The sequence below is a fragment of the Schistocerca americana genome, chromosome 5 (assembly GCF_021461395.2).
Source record: "Schistocerca americana isolate TAMUIC-IGC-003095 chromosome 5, iqSchAmer2.1, whole genome shotgun sequence".
NCBI lineage: Eukaryota > Metazoa > Arthropoda > Insecta > Orthoptera > Acrididae > Schistocerca > Schistocerca americana.
Window position 1 is genome coordinate 442,580,480 of NC_060123.1, and position 27,004 is coordinate 442,607,483.

Sequence of the window (27,004 nt, forward strand, 5' to 3'; positions counted from 1 at the left end):
GGTTCCTGGCGGGGAAACCACAGTCCGGGCCATGTCCGAGATCCCTCCGCCGCGCCGCGCGGAGTCAGGGCACGCGATACTGTTGACGGAGATCCGTGCGTCGGATGGGAACGTCGAACTCGGCGGCCACCCTAGATGAGTACCCTATGTGCCAGCACCAAGTTCTACCGTCTCTGCTCACCCATATCGAACACTAACAACGTTATCGTGACAGTTTTTTTTTTGTGTCAGTGAGGATCTTTGGAGTTCGGCGAGGTTGTTGCCGTGATAGCCTGTTGGGTAAATTTAGAGATCGGTATTCGAGGACTGAGACTGCATAAGAGTATGTCCCGTACTACACGTCGTGTTCGAAACGACGCTGCAGATGTTCATTCTCCTCGCCCGTAATGAATGGCCGGGGGTGTAAATAAAGACGATCCAAATATGATCACAAGGTGAAAATTTTTTAGATCTTTGAAAATCTATGAAAGTATGATTTAAGTTGATGTTTACATAACAGTAACACTGTTGTGATTTCTCAGGGTTTCTCCACTCGACTGATTAATAGTGTTGATTTTCTCTTCTGTTTAAATTAAAATCGAAAGACTGAAAGATAAACATAAAACAAAAATGTACAGCGTATTTTAAACACGTTACAGAAACGGTGATGTTCTCGTAGAAAAAACACTGTACTTTCACTAAAAAATCTAAAGGACTTTCAGAGGGAGAAAAAGGATTTGGGGAGGGTAAAACATTTTCTACAGGGGTGAAGGATATGGATATAGAAATAGTGGTGCGTTGGGTATTATCTACTGAAAAGAAAGTAGATGATGGAGTGGACAGTGGGAAGACAGCAAATGAGGGGCAGTCTGGTGTGTGGGTGGCTCTGTGGTATCAAGAGGAGAAGGGAGGGGTAAAGAAGAGAGGGATAGGGAGGAGAGGAGCTCTGGTGTGGAGTAGGGAAGGTGGGGAAGAGTTATACAGTCTGTTAAGTAAGAGCGTGGCCGCCATTACACACAGATGGTAAAATATACCCCCTTAGTTCTTTCACAATCCAACAGAGTGAACCTTTGACCTTCACGCAATGTCCACAAGGCATTAGTTTACTTTGAAATCTTGACTGAGATACACAAAAGATAAATGCGTGCATCTTACGCGTCCCGTTTATCGAAGATGTTTGATGCCGACTGACAAGCGTTGGTTCATCGACAAAAATGAAGACTGGATACTGCAGGGTGACAATAATGCGAAACTCCGCAGTAGGTTTTGTAACAACTGGAAAAAGGAGAAAGGTACCAGATTGGCGCTCACAGTCGCCTGACGGCAATCCTATTGAACATGTATGGTCTGACGTCAAAATGAAGTTGCAAGGAAGAAAGATCTTCACTTTGATGCAACTGCCAATCCAATTTCTACGGATTCGGAGGTCTCTTCCACGTGAATAGGCGGAAAACTTGGTTTCAGCCTACTTGGAGCATGCCAAGCAATTATCAAAGCTGCAGGTGACTGGACGTATTATTAATTGTAATTGCATTCTTGTTTTGTTAATATACGTCAAACATTTCTCTACTGATGATCCGACCACGATCTTTAACAGAGTGTAAGAGGTAAGACGCATAAATATCGGGGCGGATTTCATTGTCTGGGCGAGGGAGTCAGTTGGAGTTACGTTGGTATAGGATATGGAGTGTGTGTGGATAAAGTTAGCGTCGGTGGGATGTGTTGGTATTGGCGCAGCAGCATATCGATATTGGTAATCAGAGGGGAAACCATGTGGTTTGTGGATAGTAGAGGATATGCGGAGGTGTTCGAGGTGGGTGAGGAAGAGTGGAAAACTGCTGAGATGGCACAGGATCCATATGGGCGGAGGTAAGCAGATACGGAAAGCGTGAAAATTGTTGAAAGTTCGGCTTTTTACAGTTATAGTTAAAATAATTTATCGCTGATGAGCGGTGATTGGGCTGCTACGACCCTCCACCCCCACCTCCCCTCGTTCCTTTGGTTTAGAATAGAGGACGTGATTATCAATAAAGCAAAAGAATAGCCACGTTGATACTCAAGCAGTTCCAAACTCCGCTGTCCTTGCAGCCACACAATCCCTCTGTTATGTATCGCTATCAAGCAAGGTCGTCCCTTTGTACTAGACGTTATAGAGTGTGAATCCACTATTCACTTACGCCGAGCATTCCGCATTTTACGAGTCAAATAAATTCACAAGGCGTGGGTTACATATGCTGATGAAGAAGGCCCTTGCTGGTCCTATCGTGCCGTATGAAACTTTTGAGGACATACAATATGAGGTGTCCTGAGAGACTGGCATCGGTGGACTTGCAATTCCTGGAACAGTAACGTGCCGTGCAATAAAACACTCTTCATATGAAATCGTAAAACCTGCACTTGCTGGAACCACCGCACACTAGCAATCTCAAGAAAAGATTCAGATGTAAAGTGGCATTCTTTCGGTGAAGGGAAATGTAAATTTTGACGATGAGTTAATTTTATTTAGAGTATTGCCCGCTTCATATTCCTAGAAAATTAAGTTCACATCGTGGAATTCTGGGATAGGAGTAACAGTAGACCATTGCGTATAACATTAGTGAGTGGCGAACGTGCTCTGCGCCGCTCCTAGAAGCAAAATGTATGGAAATACCTTTACCTGGCAGAACCCCATCAAATTTATACCTTCAAATGTTTTCCCAGCTTCAAATAAATTCACTTCACGGTTTCGTGATTGTTAACAATTTGAATTTAAGTGCTATCTCAACAACGCAATGTGGAACTTCAGATAACATTGTCGACAAAAAAAGGAACCAAATGAAGAGGTTAATCCAGCATACGAGAAATAGAACAATTTTAATACCACCTTATTTGTAACATTCCGTCTTGAACGCACCGAGTAAAGTACAGTCCATACTTGACGGATTCAGACTGCGTTAAAATGAGAGACTGACAAGACACGAATCTTGCAATAGACAAGTAAGTACAGCACGCCGAAGGCCATAGCATACTCCGATAGAGTGTTGTTCTGATGTAAGTTTCAACGTCAGTGTCACTCTACATGTAGGTTCCTTGAACAAGGAGTGTGTCCCGTACTTGCAAGTACACGATTTATCGCCGATGACTGCGCTGGCAATGTTATTTAATTTATTAATTTATAATAACTATAAAAGGATATTCATTGCCATTATTTCAAATTGTTTTAACATGCGCTGATGTGTGGTCGTAACAATGAAACATACGGTATAATCTAATTCATATGAATAAAATCCATATCTAAAATCAGAACAGATATTTGTGAAATTACTATACAAACTACTGGTAGTAATCAATACAATTGGTGCAAAGGAATTCAAAACCAAATTTTATGACCATGATGAAATAAAGCAGCAAACATTAAATCAACTATTGTGTTTCAGTTTGCTAGGAACGCCGCATATAATTGCCGCGCTGAGCGGCCTCGCGGTTAGAGGCGCCATGTCACTGCGGTCCCTCCCGCTGGAGGATCGAGTCCTCCCTCGGGCATGGGTGTTGGTGTTGTTCTTAGCGTAAGTTAGTTTAACTAGTATGTAAGTGTAGGGACCGATGACCTCATCAGTTTGGTCCCTTAGCCGTGCGGTTCTGGGCGCGACACTCTGGAACCGAGCGACCGCTACGGTCGCAGGTTCGAATCCTGCCTCGGGCATTGGATGTCCTTAGGTTAGTTAGGTTTAATTAGTTCTAAGTTCTAGGCGACTGATGACCTCAGAAGTTAAGTCGCATAGTGCTCAGAGCCATTTGAACCATTTGGTCCCTCAGAAATTGACAAATATTTGAACATTTGCATATAATTTTTTTTTCCAAATAATATCGTCTGCCATGTGACCCACGCAAGATCTTAGAAGTGAAATGTGCTCAAAATTTTTTTCGAGATATTTGGATCTAAGTAACCAGCTGATGAAAAATTAATCCAGGAGAAAGGTGTTTTAGACTGTCATGTAAAGGAGTGTCATAAATACTGATTTAACAATCTTACGATCAATGAAAAAATCCATTCCACAATCGAATGATCGTGTGACTTACACAATGGAATGGACCAATCCGTCACGTCGAAACCTACCCTGAAATTTTTCATTAAGGGAAAATACATCCGGCCGTTTGTAACAGCGGTTTGTAAAGCCCTTCCTGGCTAGTGCGGCATCAGCGGCGTCCAAAGCGCAAACACGCGAATTTTAAGCCGTTAAAACATACCAAAAATGCCTCAAATCATTAATTTTTTGAGTAACTTTCAATTCCTATCAACAAATAAACTGCTGCAGGTGCAGTTCTTACACAAGTGATTAGTAGAGGAAATAAAATCATGGCAGTATAAGATGTTACATTACTTCCACCAGTCGGGGCTTTAATTTCTTGAAATTAAAATTGCATAACAATTCCTGTTACACCGTTTTTATGATAATTTTTGAATAATGTATATTTTGCTAACAATGGAACAGTTCCTTCTTTATTCCCCGTAGCGGCACAAACTGCGACGTGTGTATTGGATGACGAAAATAAACATTTTACCTACACCACACAAACCTGATAAAAAGAAAAATTAACGCATTCAGGCGCTTCACAGAAATTCCTAGTTTTATTTAGACAGAACTGGAATGGTGTAAGATACGTTCGTGGCCGGTGTTCTTTTCGTCAGTTCCTGAACAAGTACTCATTCCTAAACTTGGAAAAATAAAAAGGATTGTGTGTTAAATGAATTCTGTGAACGAATTTTATTTTGCTGACGACATTGTAGTGTTTGTGTGCCACGGTTGATGCGACACACAGACCGCAGTCAGTAATACGCCGTTTTGATCGTTGGAGTGTGTCTATCCCATTTCTATCTAGTGCTATCATCTAGCACGGAACTACCGGAATTTGGAGAAAAATAATACGGACCGTGTGCTGGGAACATACAGGGTGATTCCGTGAGGAGATCACAAGCTTTCAGGGATGATGGAGAAGGGCCATTGTACCAATTTGACGTGAAGGGCCCTGGTCTGGTAACGACTGATTCGACAGTTGTAAGCGAAAATCGTACCGATACTTCTGACAGTGGACATATACATGTATTCCACTATCACGATTTTCGCTTACAACTTTCGACTCTGTAGTTTTCCGGACCAGAGCCCCTCACCTCAAATTGATATATTTGCCCTTTCCTATCATCCCTGAAAATTAATGACATTACGGAGTCACCCAGTAGAAGGCTGTGAGCGATCAAGTGGGAGTGGAGAGTGTTTGTAGCTAGCACAGCGTCTTTGTTTCACGAAAATCAAAATGGCCATCTTCTCTACTCCAAGAATGCCTGAAGTGACCAATGATGTTTCCTTATACTTCACAGGCACTGTTTTAAGACATCACTGCACTCAGCTACGAGGGTGAGTCAAATGAAAATCTTAAATATTTTTTTAAATATTATTTGTTGTGCAGAAGTAGTACAAAGCTGTATCACTTTTCAACATAATCCCCCTCACGCTCAATGCAAGTCCTCCAGCGCTTACAAAGTGCATAAATTCCTTAAAAAAAATTCTTTTGGTAGTCCGCGTGGCGTACCTCTTCATCAGAACGGAATTTCTTTCTTCCCATTGCGTCTCTGAGTGGTCCAAACATATGGAAATCACTTCGGGCAAGGTCTGGTGAGTATGGTGGATGAGGAAGACACTCAAAATGCAGGTCTGTGATTGTTGCAACTGTTGTACGGGCAGTGTGGGGCCTTGCATTGTCATGTTGCGAAAGTACACCTGCTGACAGCAATCCACGTCCCTTTGATGTGATTGCAGGCCGCAGATGATTTTTTTAGGAGATCTGTGTATGATGCACTGGCGACAGTGGTCCCTCTAGGCATGTAATCCTCCAAAATGACGTCTTTTTCGTCCCAAAAAAGTGTCAGCACAACCTTCCCTGCTGATGGTTCTGTTCGAAACTTCTTTGATTTTGGCCGCTCTCTTCATTTCCGGTTGGTGGAAGTGAACCCAGGTTTCGTCCCCAGTAACGATTCTTGCAAGGAAGCCATCACCTTCTCGTTCAAAGCGCCGAAGAAGTTCTTCACAAGCATCAACACGTCGTTCTCTCATTTCAGGAGTCAGCTGCCGTGGCACCCATCTTGCAGACACTTTGTGAAACTGGAGCACATCATGCACAATGTGGTGTGCTGACCCATGACTAATCTGTAAACATGCTGCAATGCCATTCAGTGTCACTCGGCGGATTTCCTTCACTATGGCTTCAACTGCTGCAATGTTCTGTGGAGTCACAACCCGTTGTGCCTGACCTGGACGAGGAGCATCTTCCACTGAAGTCACACCATTTGCGGACTTCGTACTCCATTCATAGACTTGCTGCTGCGACAAACATGCATCACCATACCGAACCTTCATCATTCGTCGATGAATTTCAGTAGGTTTCACACCTTCACTACGCAAAAACCGAATAACAGAACGCTGTTCTTTCCTGGTGCAAGTCGCAAGTGGGGTGGCCATCTTTATACTGATACTGCGACGGTATGTGTGCATCTGCACTATGCTGCCACCTACAGGCCATTCTGCACGTTGTTTGTAGCACGCTTACCAACTTACAGGATAACGGCGCGAAATTTCGATTTGTTATTACAAATTTAAGGTTTTCATTTGACTCACCCTCGTAGTTGGTACGTAATATGTAATAAAATTCGACGTTCATGCCCTGGCAAACTTTCCACAACAGGAAAAAAAATTCAACACTGGTATGTGATACGTCAAAGGCATTTTCAGATTTGAAAATCTTAGGCTCCAATGAAAACACTGACATGGGCCACATAGGCCTACCTAAACAGTTTTCAAAATAAGTCCGCTTAAAAATGTCCATGGGTGTGAGTGTAATATTGACGAGAAAGTTTCCGGCCTTTTATTTTTCAAATATGTGCAAAATGAGTTTTAACCACGAAAGGATTAACAGGGCGGGTCTGAAAGTAGGGCTTGAAAGTGAATTGTTATCACATTATTCTAATGTACAGTCAATTTGTGAAAAAGAAAATTCGACAAAAATATATGTGCTGCCCTATACATCCAGTGGAGCAGTGTCCATTTTGGTAAGTACTCGTCAGAGCAGACCTAAAAGCACTTAAACTGTAATCTAAAAAAAGAGGAAGGGGATTGGAGGAGGGGGGAGGAAGTTTCTGGAAATGAAGAGAGCTTGGAAAAAAAAGCACCAAATGAATCTGCGACAGACTGTTCCCGGTCTGCGTCGGGTCTCTCTCTCTCTCTCTCTCTCTCTCTCTCTCTCTCTCTCTCCCCCCTCCCCCCCGCACACGCACACACCGTATTATTATTTCACCACATCTCATCCGGAACTGCATTAAATATTACTTTAATTCCTGCCGAAATATCAGTCGGTGCGCATTATTCACATACAACGCAATGCTTTCGCAGATCCTGCAATAACAAACGCTGTGAACGCCGCATCCGAATCCGACAGGAAATTATCGCATAAATTACTCATATTACACCAAGAAATGTTTCGGTTTTGTGGAGTGACAAATTTTCTCATGTGAACGTGGCTCTCCAAATAATGAGGCCTAGCTTTCCAGTCGTTGCTGGGCTTAAGTTTATGCCACGTCAGTAACGTCTCGTCACTTATTACTGGTGTCCCATTCTACATGCCCGTCCAGTTTCGATACACTCGGTTCATTATTTCTTGGTGTTGGTATTTTCTCAAACAATGAACCATCTAAAACACTTCGTAGGTAACAAAAATTTGCGTCAGACTGGGATCCGAACTTTGAGCTACTGCTTTTCGAGAGCAGTTAGGCTACCCCCGTACGCCCTACAACATTAATCATCATTCTCACTTAGTACTTCAGGACAAACATAGGAGAGTTCTCCATACTGGCGTAGGAGCACAGGAGATACATACTGATGAAGGGTTAGTGGCATACCATGCTACATGGGCTACTACAAGCTGATGACAAGAGTTTTTTCCACCAGTTTCGTGACTTTCGCAGTTCTTGTTTTTCTGATCGGAAAAATTGTTCTCAATACTCTTCATTCACAGGAGATCGTGAACAGCCACGCATGTGATAGGTGTGAAAATGAACATGCAGTTCAGCTGAGGGCGCTGTTAACGGGACGCTGTGGCTGGTATAGACTACTGAGACTGTCAACAGGCATCTGTGGCTGATTCCGAGCTTAGGAAGCGACCTTACCGGCTGGCACTCTCCCGAGAGAGAACTTTTGTGATGGCGCATAAGCGTGGATAGTGGGTTTCGGCATTAATATTTCCATTCATAAACAAGTGACTAACAGCGTGTAACACCCCGGCGCGTAGCTAGAGCATCAATAAAGCATCTTTGTAATGGAAAGAAGATTCTGGAATTACACAGAAACAAAAAGAGACACGCTTCCTATTCGTAACGGAGAACTGTAGAGTCAGCGAAAGCTATGAACCCGGTGCATGCTAACTTCAGTAATACACACGCCTTTTTTTATATTTAAGATGCTGCTGAAATATGACTGTCAAGGCAGATGTTTAAGATCTCCAAACGCAGAATGATTCCGGTATCCCATAAAAATTCTTAATCCGAAACAGGAGAATTCAAAAGCAGAAAGACCATGGCCGATGTATGATATGATGTACTTCATCTGAAAGACCAGAAATATTTATCAGTCTCAAAAACTATAAGACCAATTAACAAACTTTGTCAATTCTTCCTCAACGTCACAGTAAAAGAGTACAATCAGCAAAATATCATTACAGAATGCGAGTCACAATATCTTATCAGTATTTTGGACACAGTTAAATTATTTACAAGGAGAGATATTTATATTCTCCTGACAAATATGAAATTTTCACTTAGAAAGTTTGCCATTTCCACTCATTCTGAGCAATAACAGCCCTACAATACTTCTTTGGGGTAACCCTAAAATTAGCTTTACATCTGCCTTCTTTTCCCAGTTACAGAAGCGTCTAAGGGATGGTCTGCTCGTTACACAGAAGTGAAAATATTTCGACTCATCTATGCCACTTCCATCTCGACCAACATTTACATTAACTGAATGTTTAGTTTTATCTTATGTGCGAGATGTTGGTATTATGAGTGTGTTTATACAGCATACTTATCGGTCATTTTGTTTATTCCACGTCTCGCCTTCAGCCTGACATCGTCTTCGACGAGAGTGGGCAGTTTTTCTCTATCGACGGTTCTGAAAGGTTAAAACCGGTAACAGTCCAGTGCACTCAATGTTTGCATTTTCAGTTGTAGGAACTGCCTGTTATGTAGATAAATTAGTCAGTTAATTACTCGCAGATTCATATATCATAATTACGCTGTCTCGTTACGATGTGGAACGAGCCAGTTAGTTTACAATTACATAACTTTCTCGGTGGCAAATAAAGCAGCATGCTTACTATTTAGCTATTTACGTACTCTCTCTCTCTCTCTCTCTCTCTCTCTCTCTCTCTCTCTCTCTCTGTGTGTGTGTGTGTGTGTGTGTGTGTGTGTGTGTGTGTGTGTGTAGAGAGAGAGAGAGAGAGAGAGAGAGAGAGAGAGAATACGACCATTTACAAAGTCTTCTGTGGAATACATGTTGTTGTGCAGATATAATTTCGGTTTTAATTAACATTAATTTGACCACTTGAATGCTTATTCACATCACCGTGTAAGTGGTCAGATATGTCCGAAAATACTTCACTCATTTCTGTGTCGTGATTGCTGACGACAATTTTCATGCGGTAGTAAATGTACTGTTGGGTCGTTGTCACTACGTCCGAATGTTTAGAGAGCTGTCCACATGAGGTTAGCCGGCCGTTGTGGCCGAACGGTTCTAGGCGCTACCAGTCTGGAACCACACGGCTGCTACGGTCGCAGGTTCGAATCCTGCCTCGGGCATGGATTGTGTGATGTCCTTAGGTTAGTTAGGTTTAAGTAGTTCTAAGTCTAGGGGACTGATGACTCAGATGTTAAGTCCCGTAGAGCTTAGAGCCATTTGAAGATGAGGTTATGGACTGGACACCACATATTATACTTGTGCACCCTTCTGTGCAACAAACACTTTCTCTGTCTCTCTCTCTCGATCTCTCTCTTCCCCCCCCCCCCCCCCCCCCCCCCCAAAAAATTAAGAATTCTTCTAGAATACGATGCTACAAGGTTTTCTGTTTGGGTTATCAGTCTGTAACTGTTTTGATGCACCCTGCACGACTTCCTCTCTGTATTTCATGGTAGCGCTTACACTCTCAATTATTCGTTGGATATATTCCAAATGGTTCAAATGGCTCTGAGCACTATGGTACTCAACTGCTGTGGTCATCAGTCCCCTAGCACTTAGAACTACTTAAACCTAACTAACCTAAGGACGTCACACACACCCATGCCCGAGGCAGGATTCGAACCTGCGACCGTAGCAGCAGCGCGGCTCCGGACTGGAGCGCCTAGAACCGCACGGCCACCGCGGGGATATATTCCAATCTCTACTCCCTCCCTACTGTTTCTTTCCTCACAACTCCTGCCCCTAGGGCCATGTACGTTATTCCCTCGTATCACAACAGTTGTCCTATAACCCATTCCATTGGTGGAACACTGCGACAGTGCAGTCAGTCTACAAAACAGAAAGCTTATACAGTGATCTAAGTCATGGGACAGCGATATGCACACGCAGAGATGGCGGAAGTATTGCATAGAGTAGGTACAAAAGGAAAATGCATTAGCAGAGCAGTCATTTGCACTCGTGTGAAAACGTTCTCGTCGAGATTATGGCCGCACGACGGGAATTAACAGACTTCGAACGTGGAATGATAAAGGGAGCTAATCGCATGGGCAATTCCACTTCGGAAATCGTTAGTGAATTCAACAGTCCAAGATCCAAAATGTCAAAAGTGTGCTGAGAATACCAAATTTTAGGCATTTCCTATCACTACGGAAAATGCAGTGGCCGATGGCTCTCATTTAACGACCGAGAGCAGCGGCGCTTGCGTACATTTGTCATCGCTAAAAGCGAGCAACACTGCGTGAAATAACCGCTGAAAACAACGTGGGACGTACGGCGGACGTATCCATTAGAACAGTGCTCGAAATTTGCCGTTAATGGGCTATAACAGCAGACGACCAACGCCAGTGTCTTTGCTAACAGCACGACATCGCTTGCAGTGCGTCTCCAGGATTCGTGACCATATCGGTTGGACTCTAGACGACTAGAAGACCGGGGCCTGGTCAGATGAGTCAATTTCAGTTGATAATAGCTGATAGTAGGGTTCGAGTGCGGTGCAGGCACCACGAACCTGTGGACTTAAGTTGTTAACAAGGTACTGTGCAAGCTGGTGGTGGCTACAAAATGGTGTGGGTTGTATTGACATGGAATGGACTGGGTACTATGGTCCAACTGAACTTATCATTGACTGGACATCATTATTCATGATCTTCAGGTTCCCAAACAACGATGGAATTTTAATGGATAACAATTCGCCATGTCTCTGGGCCAAAATTGTTCGTGACTGGTTTGAAGAACATTTAGGACAACTTGAGCGAATGATCTGGCCACCCAGATCGCCAGACAAGGGTCCCGACAAACATTTATGGGACATAATCGAGAACTCAGTTAGTGCACCACAAACACTTTCGCTATTATGGATTGCTGTTGCACTACGCCAGGCAAGAGGTGGTCCGACACGATATTGTGAAGTATCCTACGACTTCTGCCACCTCAGTGAAAATCACTTGTGCGTCCCATCTGCAATGATTGTTGAAGTCTGTAGGTCCTGTACGAAATAGGAAAAAAATGTTCAAATGTGTGTGAATTCTTAAGGGGCCAAACTGGTGAGGTCATTGGTCCCTAGACTTACACACTACTTAAATTAACTTACGTTAAGCACAACACACACACACCCATGCCCGAGGGAGGACTCGAACCTACGGCGGCAGGGGCCGCGCATTTCGGGACATGGCGCTAGAGGCCGCGCGGCACGAAATAGAACAAAGAGGTGATACTGAATGAATGCAAATCAGGGCAGCGCGAATGGTCACAGCTTTGTTTGATTCGCGGGAGAGCACGATACGTATGTTGTAGAACCTGAATTGGCGGACGCTCGAAGCTACACGCCTTATCCTGTGAAGACCGAATTACAAAGTTTCAAGAGCCAGCAATAAATGACAAACCTAGGAATATATTGCATCACATGCGCATCGCTCCCTTAGCGAGCTTTAAGACAAAACTGGATTACTTGCCGGCCGAAGTGGCCGTGCGGTTAAAGGCGCTGCAGTCTGGAACTGCAAGACCGCTACGGTCGCAGGTTCGAATCCTGCCTCGGGCATGGATGTTTGTGATGTCCTTAGGTTAGTTAGGTTTAACTAGTTCTAAGTTCTAGGGGACTAATGACCTCAGCAGTTGAGTCCCATAGTGCTCAGAGCCATTTGAACCATTTTTCTGGATTACTTACATCGAGTACTGAGGCTTTTATACAATAATTCTTCCCTCACTACTTACGCGATTCGAACGAGAAAAACCTTTAACATGTGATACCATCTCTCTCTGCCACGCAAGTCACAAAGGGTTGCAGAGTATGCAAGTAGATGGAGATCAGTAGAAAAGATGCGAACTAAAACATTAAAGAAGATCTATCGAGGAGGTGGAGAAAAATATTGCAACACCGCAAGAAATACATGGTTGAACATAAATGCAGATTCTGGCGAAGCCTGCAGGTTGTGCTCTTTTACTTGTGTCTGACCATGAATGGTAACTGTGCAATGTCATCAGTACGTGGCAAGCGCCAGTCGTGGTCAGAACAGTGTTCGGTGTGGTTGTGATTCCATTAAGTCGGAGTTAAGTGAATTTTAACGCGGGCGAATTGATGATGTTCGTTTGGTGGCTTCCATAACCAAGGTAGCCAAAGTGTTTAGTGCTTCAAGTGGCAACGTATCGAAGATTTATACCGAGGAAAAAATTAATTGATACGTCACTACGCGGACGGAAGTATGCGTTGAGCTATCGTGAGAAGCGGTCATTGAAGAGGATTAAGACGAGAGGTAAGATGACAACACCTGCAAAAATCTCTGCAGAAATATATGCCGCAGTAGCGAATCTTGTCAGCATCAAAGCAGCACGAAGGGTGCCCCATAAACAGGGAATTGCAAGGCAGAATGGAATTCCAAAGCCACCCATCAAACCACCCATCAAATGGTTCAAATGGCTCTGAGCACTATGGGACTTCACATCTGAGGTCATCAGTTCCCTAGAACTTAGAACTATTTAGACCTAGCTAACCTAAGGACATCACACACATCGATGCCCGAGGCAGGATTCGAACCTGCGACCATAGCAGCAGCGCTGTTCCGGACTGAAGCTCCTAGAACCGCTCGGCCACACCGGCCGGCCACCCATCAGTGATGCCAATGCCCGTAACAGGAAAACATGATACCGAATCCATAAAAAACCAGGACTATGGAGCAATGGAAGAATGTTGTTTACACGGATGGCTTGTTTCACGCCGTTTCCAACTTCTGGCCGAGTTTACGTCTCAAAACTGAAACTTGGAAGGCGGATCGGTGATGATTTGAGCAGCCGTATTGTGGTATTCCGTGGGCCCCACAGTTATTCTACAAGGTCGTATTACTGTCAAGGTCTATACGACTATTTTCGCTGAGGAGGTGCATCCCACGTACAATGTTTGTTCCTCAAATGGTGATGCTGTTTTCGAAGAGGACAGCGCCCCTGTCACACAGTTCGCATCGTCCAGGACAGGTTTGGTGAGCACGAGGATGAATTGTCGCATCTCCCGCGGTCGTCACAGTCACCAGATCTGAATACTCTGTTGAAATGAGACTCATCTGTGTGTGGGGGGCCAGGATTCTTTCAAATCGTCCCCGCGGCCGCGCCTTCGGCCGCCTCCCGCCAGCCGGTGGGCGGAGGGGAATAACGGAAGACATTCCGCGCGGCATGAACAGGCGGCGTGTTTCTTTTGGCCGTCGGAAAGCAAACGCTCGGGAAGTTAACCGCGTGGCGGGGAGCCGCGCGTGTCGCCCGGGATAAAAATAGGACACCGCTCTGGTCGTGGGGTAGCACAGACCTGGAGAACGTCGCTAGCGCCAATGGGCCTACGTGGTTTCCGTTTGTTCACGGTAAACGTCTTGTTCCACACGTTCTTCACTGTACAGTAATCTCCAACTGCCTTTCCTTCTTACTATGCTCTGACGGGGATATGGAGTAATACTTCACCTTTTATACGAACGCATAATGTCTGTTCTTTCGGAGTTGTCCGAAAGAGCGTACACCACCCGGAATCCACAGCTGTGGTACGTATTACGTAAATAGAAGGTGGAAGGGGGAAGAAAGGAAAGGAAAGGGAAGGGAAGGAATTTTTGATGCCAGTCGCATCGGGACTTTATGCAGAATCAGCGGCGAGGAGTGAAAATGTGTTCCGGAACGGGATTCGAACCAGAGATCTTCTGCTTGGCACGTGCGTTAAGTCCGAACTCTCTTGGTACGCCCCTTGGGCGACCCACACTCCCACCCAGCGCCACCTATTCGCAGTCCCCCTTGCTCGCTAATTTGTGTTTCCCATAGGACGACGGACGTGATTGTGTATTCGCAGGTTCGAATCCTGCCTCGGCCATGGATGTGTGTGATGTCCTTAGATTAGTTAGGTTTAAGAAGTTCTAAGTTCTAGGGAACTGATGACCACAGACGTTAAGTCCCATAGTGCTCAGAGCCATTTGAACCATTTTTTGTGTATTCGCAATAAAGATGGTGGATTCATAGCTGGCCCGAAAGAACAGACACCACACATTCACACACTGATTCCCCTGGATGGGCTATGAATCCACCACCTTCAATGCAGATGCAGTTTACGTTCGACCTCTACAGGAATCTCACAGTAGGGAGCATGGAGACATGGACGAGGACTGCGGGTGGCCGCGCTCGGTGATGGTGGGGGTCGGCCGAGAGGCGTGCCGAGACAGTCCGGGCAATTGCGACGGACACTGTCGGGATGGAGCTGTAGATCCCGGGTTCGAGTACTGGTCCGGCATACATTTCCACTCGTCGCGACTGAACTCCCACCTTTGCCAGTGTTTCCATGAAGACCTTAGTAGTTTGACCGTATTGTCAAATTTTCGCTCGTAGCTGTAGTCGCGGATCCTATGAGGGTGACGGGAGACAGAGGGTCATGGGCGTCTTGAGATCCCACCCACACCCTCAAGAAAAAGAACAGTTAATTAAAAGTATTTTCGTTTTCACTTATATTAATTTCTAAGTTATTCCAACTTTAGTAAACTTCGAATCTCGACAATGGCTAGGAATTCTGAAGATCAGCCATGGCAGAAAATAATCCGAAAAGCTAAGTGTGTACGTTCACTGACGCAGATCATTCATCCGCAAGACCGTAAGTACAAGAAAAGCAAAAATGAAAACAAAGAATAACAGAAAGACAGACCTTACTCGATCGCAGGGACGGAGAGAGACAGCATTATCCACATTTACACGCTCCCGTAGCCACCGTGTGCAGATCTATGTTCACGAACATTTTGCTAAATGAAATGCGGTTAATACTGAGTACATATGTCGATTTTATACCAGGGAATCCATGAGAAACTTTCGCACTTTTATAGTTCAAATAATGACAGTATTTGGAATAATGTTCAAATGTGTATGAATTTCCAAGGGACCAAACTGCTGAGGTCATCGGTCCCTAGACTTACACATTACTTAAACTAACTTATGCTAATAACCCCCCCCCATATATATATATATATATATATATATATATATATATATATATATATATATATATACGCCTGAGGGAGCACTCGAACCTCCGGCGGGAGGGGCCGCGCAATCCGTGACACGGCGCCCTAAACCGCGCGGCTTAAGAATAAATGTAGTCGTTGGTATAATGGTAGTTGTGGAAATTAAGAGAAAACATTGAGTTGCATAGATGCAAAACTGTCCATGTCCTCCATAACCGGTTTTGAGAAAAAGTGGAAAAACTATTTTCACTGGGTAAATACACACTCCCCTACACTGTATGTTGTATATATAAGTATGGATTAGTACAAAACCATTTGGGCTATTGAAAAAAAATCGGGAACTCAATGCATGTAAGATATAAGCAAAATAAAAATGGACTTGGACAGTTTTGCACCTGACTTGTACGTGAGGAGAGGATATGGGGTGAACATAAAACTGCGTATTCAGTTTTAATTTTTTTAAATATTTCTGAAGGTACGTGGTGTAACAACTGACAAACTGCAATCCACTTAATACATCATATCTGGAACAATGTCTTCATCTTCTCCTGCTAGGCATCCTGATTCAACTGATGCCCCTGACCCGCTGGAACCTAGTAATGTCATGTACCACGACAGGGATTCACGTTCCCTCCAGGACTCACCATAGTGTTTCTCGAGGAGTTTTGAAACATCCTCCAGTTTCTTTTCATTAATAGGAACAACCGTGTTCGTAATGCAGCTCGAGTTCATGTGTCCTAAGTGTTTCCTACCTTTGCGTACGGACACCGGTATGTTGATTTCAGAATTATAATTAGGCTCCCCTTGGACTTTTATAGCATTCTGAGAATGTGTATCACTTTCAGAATAAACAGCTGTAAGATACCACACAAATACAATGTTTACATGCTTATGGTAGCCATCTTGCATTACAGTCACATGACCCCAGTCTTCAATACGATTTGTCAAAAGGGACAAGGCAAGTTTTGCACCCAACTTACTGATGAACATGGACAGTTTTAAATCTAACCACACTTTTCGTGAGCTGTTTTCCATAGGACATGGAGAGCTTTGAGCATAAATAGCATTTCAAGCATGTGTAAAATGTCATGCTCTACAATCCAGAGTTGCCAACTCAATTTTTTTAAAAAGTGGACATGGACAGTTTTGCATCTAAGCGACTCCTATTTAAAAATGAATCGAGCAACGACAAATAATGATCATGAATTTATGATACATTGTTGCACGTATCTTTCCTCTTGTATGTGTGTTTTCCATTCGGAATGTTTGTCCCGGTTTGTACGACGGGCACAAATCAGGGACTGCTAGTAGGGCTATTTAACTTTAAATCGACAAACAGTTTTAATTGCAGTAAGCGCGTTAGGCCGTAGTAGCAATAGGTAAATCACAATTCAAGGAGACAATAAGGAATGTGTTTGTCGTTTCGGAAAGTACATTAGTTTGGAAAAGTTACCTTGTACGACGGGCAGAGGTAATGGACTATCGCAGTAGTCAATATTATTATCTACGGCGATATATACAAATAATCCAGTTGATAAGTACTTTAAAACAGATAAACGGTCTTTGTAATAAGTTAACATCAAAAGGTTCAAAAATGGTTCATATGGCTCTGAGCACTATGGGACTTAACATCTGAGGTCATCAGTCCCCTAGAGTTAGAACTACTTAAACTTAACTAACCTGAGAACATCACACACGTCCATGCCCGAGGCAGGACACGAACCTACGACCGTAGCAGCAGCGCGGTTCCAGACTAAAGCGCCTAGGAACCGCTCGACCACATCGACCGGCAATATCAAAAGGGACACACTTATTCGTGGCTACCAAGTTAGCTTCGTAAAGTATGCGTATGAAGCTGGGCAGCCGTGAAGCCCTTTTGCCTATCATAGTAAAAAGTCTCTTATGTTTCAGTTTTCCACAAATAGTAAGTTTTAGACAAAAATCGGTATGCAGTGTCAGAAGCCGGTTAAAAAGCCTTTATGACTATACCTCATTCATCCCAGAATGATTAGTATGTGCCATGAAAAACTGATGTTGACTTGAGAAATAATTCATATGATGTTCTTGCATACTATCACGTTGTCGAAGTTGTGCGAGTTTGCTGCTCTTACAGTTCTTAAACCAGATGCAGTATACATATTTCTCAAATTTTTAGGATGAGTGCCTTTCACATGCTGTATTCTTCTCAACTGCAATTTGTTGAAAGTTACGCTAAAGCGATGTACACAAATGTCGTGTAGATAAATAATAACTAATATTATTATTATCAATACTTCAAACATCTCACGTACTTTATTGTTGTTCATATTCAAAACCTACTCGTTTGTGGCACCTTATAGCTAGATTTGTCAAAGAGGGGGGTGACGGGAGTTACAGTACCTCTGTGTCCATGCAGAATCAACGGTGAAGGTGCTCTATTTACTGAACAGCAACAGAAGCTGGAGAGCTACAGGTGTCAATCATTTCCGCCCATCGCCCCCCCCCCTCCCCCCGATATGTCGTCGATAAAACTTCGTTTTAAACTGACTCTAAAATATGAACACCCCCCCCCACCCCCCCCACCCCCCCACCCCCCACACACACAACCGGATGCTGGATCCGATCTTGCGCGGTAAGCACAGGATTATTCTTGGGCTGCGTCCTACGCGAGTCACAGGAGCGAGACCGACAGCATGCGACAAAACACTGCCACAGGTACAGCTGTGGAAGTGTCGTAAGCCATCGCCATTCGTGGTGCTGCATGTCTTCCACTACAACGGGTGCAGTTTGATTACAGAGTTCTTCGGATTTTATCTCTGTGGCATGTGTGACACGCATTCGCAAGTATTCTGTCACCTAGTGCTCATTGTTAGAAGTATTTTACAGAAATTACGGTATGGGAAGTGTACAAGAGGCGCTCAGTATGGGAATTGGGACAGAAAAATTATTAGAACAGATTGTATCTAATCAGAAGTGGGATGATAGTGGTCAATAACTATTTTGCCGTACCACAATACGATTTATACCTTGGTGGAGGACAAAAGAATTCCTAGTTTTTGAGTTAGGGACGCTCAATGACAGGGTTATTACCGCATAAATCCTGTGACGCACTGACCACGAAATGGCTGCCAGCTCCTTGAGATTATTTCAATTGGGCAAGGTAATGCACCAGAAAATGAAGGTTCGAAACTCGTTTAAGTCAAAATTTTACGAAGACGAGTTATGCAGTGCAATAAGTTCGTGTCTATTATGTGTTTCAGCTGGCAAAGACTGACATCGGAATTTCCATAAGTCAGTCATGCATTTGTAGTTTTATCAAATTAAATTTCTGAAGTATCTGAGAGCAGTGACTATCTTGTACGTCAAATAATGTTACAAATTTTATGAGTAGTTAAGATACGTTTCGGATGTATGTCGTCTGAGGTTCCGTGAAGTAGTACGAGACCAATTACGAGAGGTGTTGCATACATAAAGGAAGATTAGAGTTTAGCTTCCCGTCGATAACGAGATCATTCGAGACGGAGCAGAAGCTCGGATAAGGGAAGGGCACAGAAGCAAATCGGCAGGGCTCTTTATCTGCACAGGTCCTTGACGAATATACTGTTCAACACTCTTGACAATTTGTGAACGATTTCATCACATAGCCTGCTGTAAAGACTGATCTCAATGTACGTTTCTGCAACATTCAGCACGGTGGAAATAATAAATTCCAGTGGATTAATTATCGGATAAAGCCGAAAAATGTGTATTCAACAACATCACGGATATATTTTTATTGGCATTTGCCTGTAATGTTGCTAGCAGCTTATTTTGTAACTCACACGTTTGATGATTAAAAATAATATTTGTTTAAGGACATACAGAGGACTTCTCAGCCAATGTCTTCTAAAAGTCTATTTTCAGGTGAACGAGAGAATTCTTGTGCAATGTAGTATTGTGAGAATCAAAAAAAGGGGAGAAGTGAAGATAGCTTAAGCGAATATTCGACTCCTCTCAAATACTACACCAAGGGGCCGCCGAGCTTAACGTGCCCATCCATACAATGAATTTCCAACGCAGTCACATATCTAAATCTACATGTTTGTAGCTACATAGCGTAGGTACACTATATGATCAAAAGTATCCGGACACCTCGCTGAAAATGACTTACAAGTTCGTGGCGCCCTCCATCGGTAATGATGGAATTCAATAAGGTGTTGGCCCACCATCTCGCAGGAATACGTTCAATCAGGTATTGGAAGGTTTCTTCGGGAATGGCAGCCCATTCTTCACGGAGTGCTCCACTGAGGAGAGGTATCGATGTCGGTCGGTGAGGCCTGGCACGAAGTCGGCGTTCCAAAACATCCCGAAGGTGTTCTATACGTTCAGGACTATGCAGGGCAGTCCATTACAGGGATGTTACTGTCGTGTAACCACTCTGCCACAGGCCGTGAATTATCAACAGGTGCTCGATCGTGTTGAAAGATGCAGTCGCCATCCCCGAATTGCTCTTCAACAGTGGGAAGCAAGAAGGTGCTTACAACATCAATGTAGGACTGTGCTGTGGTGATGCCACGCAAAACAATGGGTGCAAGCCCCTCCATGAACCAACACAACCACGCCATAACATCACTGCCTCCCAATTTTACTGTTGGCACTACACACGCTGGCAGATGACGTTGACGGAGCATGCGCTATACCCACACCCTGCCACCGGATCGCCACATTGTGTGCCGCGATTCGCCACTCCACACAACGCTTTCCTACTGTCCAGTCGTCCAATGTTTACGCTCCTTACACCAAGCGAGGCGTCGTTTGGCATTTAACGGCGTGATGCGTGGCTTATGAGCAGCCGAAATCCAGTTTTCTCACCTCCCGCCTAACTGTCGTAGTACTTGCAGTGGATCCTGATGCAGTTTGGAATTCCTGTGTGATGGTCTGGACAGATGTCTGTCTATTACACATTCGACCCTCTTCAGTTGTCGGCGGTCTCCGTCAGTCAACAGAAGAGGTTGGCCTGCACGCCTTTTTGCTGTAAGTGTCCCTTCACGTTTCCACTTCCTCATCACATCGGAAACAGTGGATCTAGGGATGTTTAGGAGTGTGGAAATCTCGTGTACAGACGTATGACACAAGTGACACCCGATCACCTGACCACGTTCCAAGTCCGTGAGTTCCGCGGAGCGCCCCACCTCGAGGTATATCAACACCACCTGTCGGCAGCTGAGGGTTTCAAATAATTACCATTTATTTTAGAGAAGCTGCACGGTGATCAATGGTATCTGTTCTTTCGAGAACAGTTACTATCTTCATATATATAGTTAAAGGCTACACAGCCATTGACCTTCGTCTGTGCGAATGTGCACTGGTTGCCCGAAATCTTACTGGAATTGTCACGTTAGTGTGCGCGAGTAATGAGTGGATGGGCAAATATCTATTAGGTACATAACGAAAGCAGATTGTGGACAGTTGGGAATGTGAGTCTCATGGGAAGCGTGCAAGGGTAAGTTCCTGCAGTCGCGCTATTCCTCGGTGGCTCAGATGGATAGAGCGCTTGCTATGTAAGCAGGAAGTCCCGGGTTCGAGTCCCGGTCGGGGAACACATTTTCAGCTGTCCCCATCGAGGTATATCAACACCTCTCGGCACCTGTGGGTTTCAAGTAATTATCATTCATTCTGAACTTATAGGACTGAAAAGTGTGAGACTCCTTTTAGTCGCCTCTTACGACAAGCAGGGATACTTCGGGTCTATTCTAACCCCGGACCCACAGGGGGATTTTATGGATGACAATGTGCCATGCCACCAGGCGGCAATTGGTTTTAAAAAGATTATGGAGAATTCGTACGAATGATTTGGCCAGCCAGATCGACCGACATACGTCCTACTGGACATTTTCGGGACGTAATCGAGGAGCTCAGTTCGGGCACAAAATCCTGCACGGGTAACAACTTCGCAATTATGGACGGCTGTAGAGGCATAGGTCAATATTTCTGCACAGGACTTCCAACACCTTGTTGAGTCCATGTCACGTCAAATTGCCATACTATGTCAAGAAAACAGTTGGTGATGATGATGAATTGAGTTGAGAGGGCGCTCGACATCATGGTCATCAGCGCCCTCACTAAAAGTCAGCATGCAAGGCTAACCCCACATGAGGAGCAGATTATAATGTGTTACAGTCCGCCGCCCTTCCCCACCAATTCAGGGATGAGGCCTAACAGTTCACAAAATTTCACCACCTAGTAACACATTGGTATTTTCGAAGATCGTGGGCTCTTCACCAGCGAGACTGAGGGCTGTACTAATATCAGTATGCAGGACAGACATAGCCACAGTATTCCGAACTGAAAGCAGCACGCCACAAATTTCACAGGGTGGTAGATCTTCCCGCCGGAGGAGGAAGCCATGAGTGAAAAGGCTATGCCCGATGCGCAGTCTAGTAAGCGAAACCTCCTTCCAGCGCTGAGCGTGACATGAAGTCCACCAAGCCTTTGTGGCCGATTTGAGCGACCGCAGTTTGTTGTCTGTCCCCTGCAACCACTCAGTCTTCCACTGGCGCATGATGCATCTGTTATAAAATGAGATGATAGCGTACAACGGGAGAGAAAAAGGCGCGGTGTTAGGAGGTATCTCACGATTTCCGTCACCTCAGTTTATGTCTAGATGGTCAGGAAGTGACTTTAACCGCGGCGCTCTTGAATGCGAGCTCAGTGGCTTCGCCACCAGACCACTTCGCTCGGTTGACGGCTAGCTCCTGTGCGCCGCAACTTTGCAGGCCAGACACTGGAGATGCAAATTTCGCCAAGGAAGAGAGCTGGTTAATAAGTAAATATGTGACCGTGGATTAGGGCGCTGATGCTCGTGCGCAATAAAGCGCGCAGCCCGGCGCAGTGTGTTAAACAGGCGTTTTAAACGTAATGGAGTTAAACACCGCGGGGAGGGGCTGCACACCCCCTACCCCTGCAGCTCCGCTCCGCCTGCTCTTGCAGCCCCTTCCGTTTTCTCTGGGGTTAACGACCAGCCAGCGCGCCGATTTATACCTGGCCTCAAGCTAATCTGCTTTGTTATAAATAACTGGCTCTGGCTGTACCAGCACAGTCTACGCTTGTAAGTCACAAGCGCACATTTAACGAAAGAACCCCGCTCCTAAAACGAAATTAATGAAAGAAAAGCTACTGTGGCTAACATAAAAAAGGACTCTTACGATATCCAACTACACAGAGTCAACCCACTTCCACTGACAAATGTTCAGAGCTGGTTCAAGGTGTTTACTCATAATACTTGTACAAGAGACCCGTGGTCTCCAGCGGCTCGTTACAGAGTAATAATGTAATTCCGATTTATTCAGTTTCTTGCCCCAATTACAATTTTTTTTATTTTATTATTAATGGTGACAATGGTTTTTTTTAGCTACTGCTGCAGATGTGAAAATCATGAAATGAATTCATATATCATGTATACATATTAGCGTCAGCTACTTGTGAAAAATGAAAATTTGTGTCGGGCCGGGACTCAAATCTAAATTTTCCTCTTGTCATGAGCGGCTGTCTTAACCATTTAGGCTATTCGAGCACGCCCTCCGGTGAAGGGTCCACACACCCCTGCGTCATGCAGTGATAATCCGAATGTCCGCACTTTCGTGAAACTCAGCACAGCAATACTAACGTTATTTTAGTGTCGACATTTTAGCCGTGCCAGGCGTCATTATATTATTAACGCCGACAGTGTCTGTGTTTCTGCAGTAACTGCATTTATTACAATAAAATATCCTCCATACATAGATAAATATAGACAGTGTCGCCATTAATAATATAATCACGCGCGGCGGAGCTGAATTACCAATACTAAGATAACATTAGTCTTGGTATGCTAAGTTCACGAAATGTGTGGGCATTTAGATTGTGACTGCGTGATATATGGAGGTTTCTACCGACACTAGAGGTGTTCTCGGACAGCCGAAGCCGTTAAGACAACCGTTTATTACAAGTTGGAGATCTGGGTTCAAGTCCCGGTCCGACACAAATTTTCATTTGCCGCAAGTAGCTGCCGCTAATATGTATTCACAATATGTTAATTCATTTCATGATCTCGTTTATTGTTAAAATGCCTTCACAACTTTGAGATTCCCGGCGGGGTCAGGGATTTTCTCTGCCTCTGCCTCTGACTGGGTGTTGTGTGATGTCCTTAGGTTGGTTAGTTTTAAGTAGTTCTAAGTTCTAGGGGACTGATGGCCATAGATGTTAAGTCCCATAGTGCTCAGAGCCAGCCAACTTTGAGAAAGGCCGTAATAGCCAATCTCATTAAAATAAATTGAATAAAGTGGAGAAATGTTTTGTAAAACCTTTTGTCTAATAATAAGAAATAAAATAGATTAGAGAAACATTTGACGCTTAGATATTGCTCGAAATCATGCACAGCAATTGAGGTGCCGATTGATAATTTAAAGTCGAATTTTTAACTTAAGATCGTAGAGTGCACTAAAGGCACAGATGATACAAATATGTCAAGGCCTCAAAACAGGGGAGTGCACTGCCTATATAATCCATCCTCTAGTCTTCTTTAAAAGTCTACCATTGTGAGTTAAACATTGAATTTTAAATTCTCAATTAGCCTCTCATTTGCTGTATACGGTTTCGACGTCCGCGTCAAATGTTTCTCTAATCTAATTTATTCCTTGCTTTTGGATAAATCATTTCCCAAAACGTCTTACCGTTTATTTATTCAGTCTTTTTTTAGTTTCAGGTTTTGTTCAGAAAAAAATAAAAAGGTACATTTTTTGATGCATCACGTATCTTCTAGTTGTTCTGTTGTCGAAAGTCCTTATTTCAATACTGGATTCAAAGGAAGCCATTTTGGAAGTTAAATATCACAGCAATGTAACTTTTTATGTGCACAATAACTACTCTTTGAACTTGATCCAGCCGCAGACACAGGTGAAATATCCCAATTTTATCTCGGATCACTAAGTTTCTCTTAATTACGCTAATTGCAAAACTATACCTCTCACTGGTTAATTTGATACCCCATTTGTACATTTTCCCAGTGTTTATGAAAATTCGGACAAAAACCCACTGCGTAATTTCTAAGGCCTCTCGTCTTTGGTCCGCTCAAAAACATTTGGAAAAAAAAAGAAACGTACAAAACAATACATAGAGTTATGCAGCAATTCTCACACGAAACGCTAACACTTTCATAGTTGTGTGTTTCATCTGACCTGTTAGTGTACAGTGCAGTACAGCATGTAGGAAATGTAAAATTATTCCTTACCCATATTGTGTAAAATTTCGACTGCCATGTTCGCAGCACAGTGAACTGCAAAGCAACACTTACTTACGAGCTAAGGAATCGGAGGAATTTGGCGTACTACTTTCGCGACTTCCACTATCCCAGCAACCAGAACCACGTGAATATGTATGAGTCTCGTGAACTAGGCTGTTCACACGCAACCAGAGTAAGTAGTGCGTCGGTGTCAGGTATAGTCAATGAGCTGGCCAGAAACAGGATCAATGCGAGCAAACCATTGTTGTCCAAGCCGTACATCAATTGATTCCTGACAGAGTACAAAGGCAACACTTCCACATTAAATCTGCTTGTACTGCAGTGTACAACTATTAACTTACAACTAGTCCGGTCCCTTTGCCGAGTGATCAGCGCGTCTGGCTACCTTGCAGCGGGCCCGGGTTCGATTCCCGCCCAGGTCGGATATTTTCTTCGCATGGCGACTGGGAGCTGTGTCGTCATCATCATCATCATCATCGACATGCAAGTCACACAAAGTGGCGTCAAAACTTACAACTCTGCGGCCGAACTTCCACAGGTAGGGACTTCGGCCACCAATGTCACACGATAATTTCAACTTACAACTGACACTGCCGGGAAAACAAACCACGTAAAGGCCGCAAGTTCAACAAGCGTCATGAGACAATTTATTATTCCCGATTGGGATCCCCCTGCCCCAATGCCAGCTAGACTGGGCTCAGAAGATCTAAGTTCTGAAAGGCCCTGTTCTCTTCATTTCGGAAGGGAATGAAAGATTACTAAATATAACGAAAAAATTACAAGAACAAACGGTGGGAGCGGGCCGCCAGCAGATCAGGGATGCAAGACCGCGGTACGTTGATGTAGAGTAGAGTGGATATTTTTGTTGTCAAAAGTGAGTACGTGATTGCAACAAGTTTGTCCCTAAACAAGAGAGACAGCGCTTGTGTCGACATTTACACTGTTGTGCAAATATTTATAATGCAATACATACACAAAGATAAAAGGGGATAAAAAAATCAAGCAAAATCCAATTACTCTGCAACGAACTACCGGACATTACGGGCCTCTTGCAGAAATATATTGAGAAAATATCCCACAACAACTTCAGAAATTTCTTCCACGCTGTGCTGTAGTCTTGAGCATTATTCGTTTCAAAATGGCTCTAAGCACTATGGCACTTAACATCTGAAGTCATCAGTCAACTAGACTTAGAACTACTTAAACCTAACTAACATCACACACATCCATGCCCGAGACAGGATTCGAAACTGCGACCGTAGCAGCAGCGCGGTTCCGGACTGAAGGGAACCGCTTGGCCACAGCGGCCGGCTATTGTTTCAATAACGTGTCCTTTAGCAGTATGTATCGAACGTTTAACCGCCACCTATTCCCTGCTTGATCTGCCCCTTTTCGTTCCGTGTGCCGGCTATATTGCGATATCTTGTCAGTCACCGCCATATAGCAGCGATGGAGTCCTGGCTATTATTGTTTTGTTATAATGTTATACATACCGTCGAAACGAACATGGTACTCGACATTTTAGAGTGTTCTATCTAATAGCCACAAAAATTTTCACTTGAAGAAAACTTTTCTTCATAATGGGAAACAAACCAAAGTTTCGGTCATCACCAGGCGTCGCATGAACTTTAACAGCTTTTGTTTTGAGCTGATTTCACTTCACACTCAAAAAACTAAGATATAAATGTCTTCCAAAACAAGAGAGAAAGTCCGACTGACCAAAACACACACACAGACACACACACAAACACACACAGACACACACACAGAGAGAGAGAGAGAGAGAGAGAGAGAGAGAGAGAGAGAGAAACGATTGTCTTTACGCGTCTCGTACGTTCCTTATGGTCTCTGGAAGAATATGACGGACGCTGTAGAACTGCAACGTAGTCTATTTCAAATAACAGTTCTCTGCAGTCACCCGACAGAGCTTTGCGAAAACATTGTCTTGTTTATGGAATTCCAACATGACGTCGGCACAAGGATCAGTAATTCTATTTATTTCATTCTTTATTTAACTTTCTCCTCAGCTAAGCTCACATATAACTGCGACTAGTTTCGAACGTATT

General features: G+C 44.0%; 1 protein-coding gene and 1 non-coding gene across 3 annotated transcripts in view; one reads left to right on the forward strand and one right to left on the reverse strand.

Annotated features, from left to right (window-relative positions):
- The window catches only part of LOC124615370 (semaphorin-1A), a 911,857-nt gene that overhangs the window by 504,257 nt on the left and 380,596 nt on the right, over positions 1–27,004 (reverse strand). The gene's annotated exons all lie outside the window — the stretch shown is intronic.
- Positions 21,185–21,258, forward strand: Trnat-ugu. The gene has a single exon. It is a non-coding gene; the product is annotated as a tRNA-Thr (tRNA).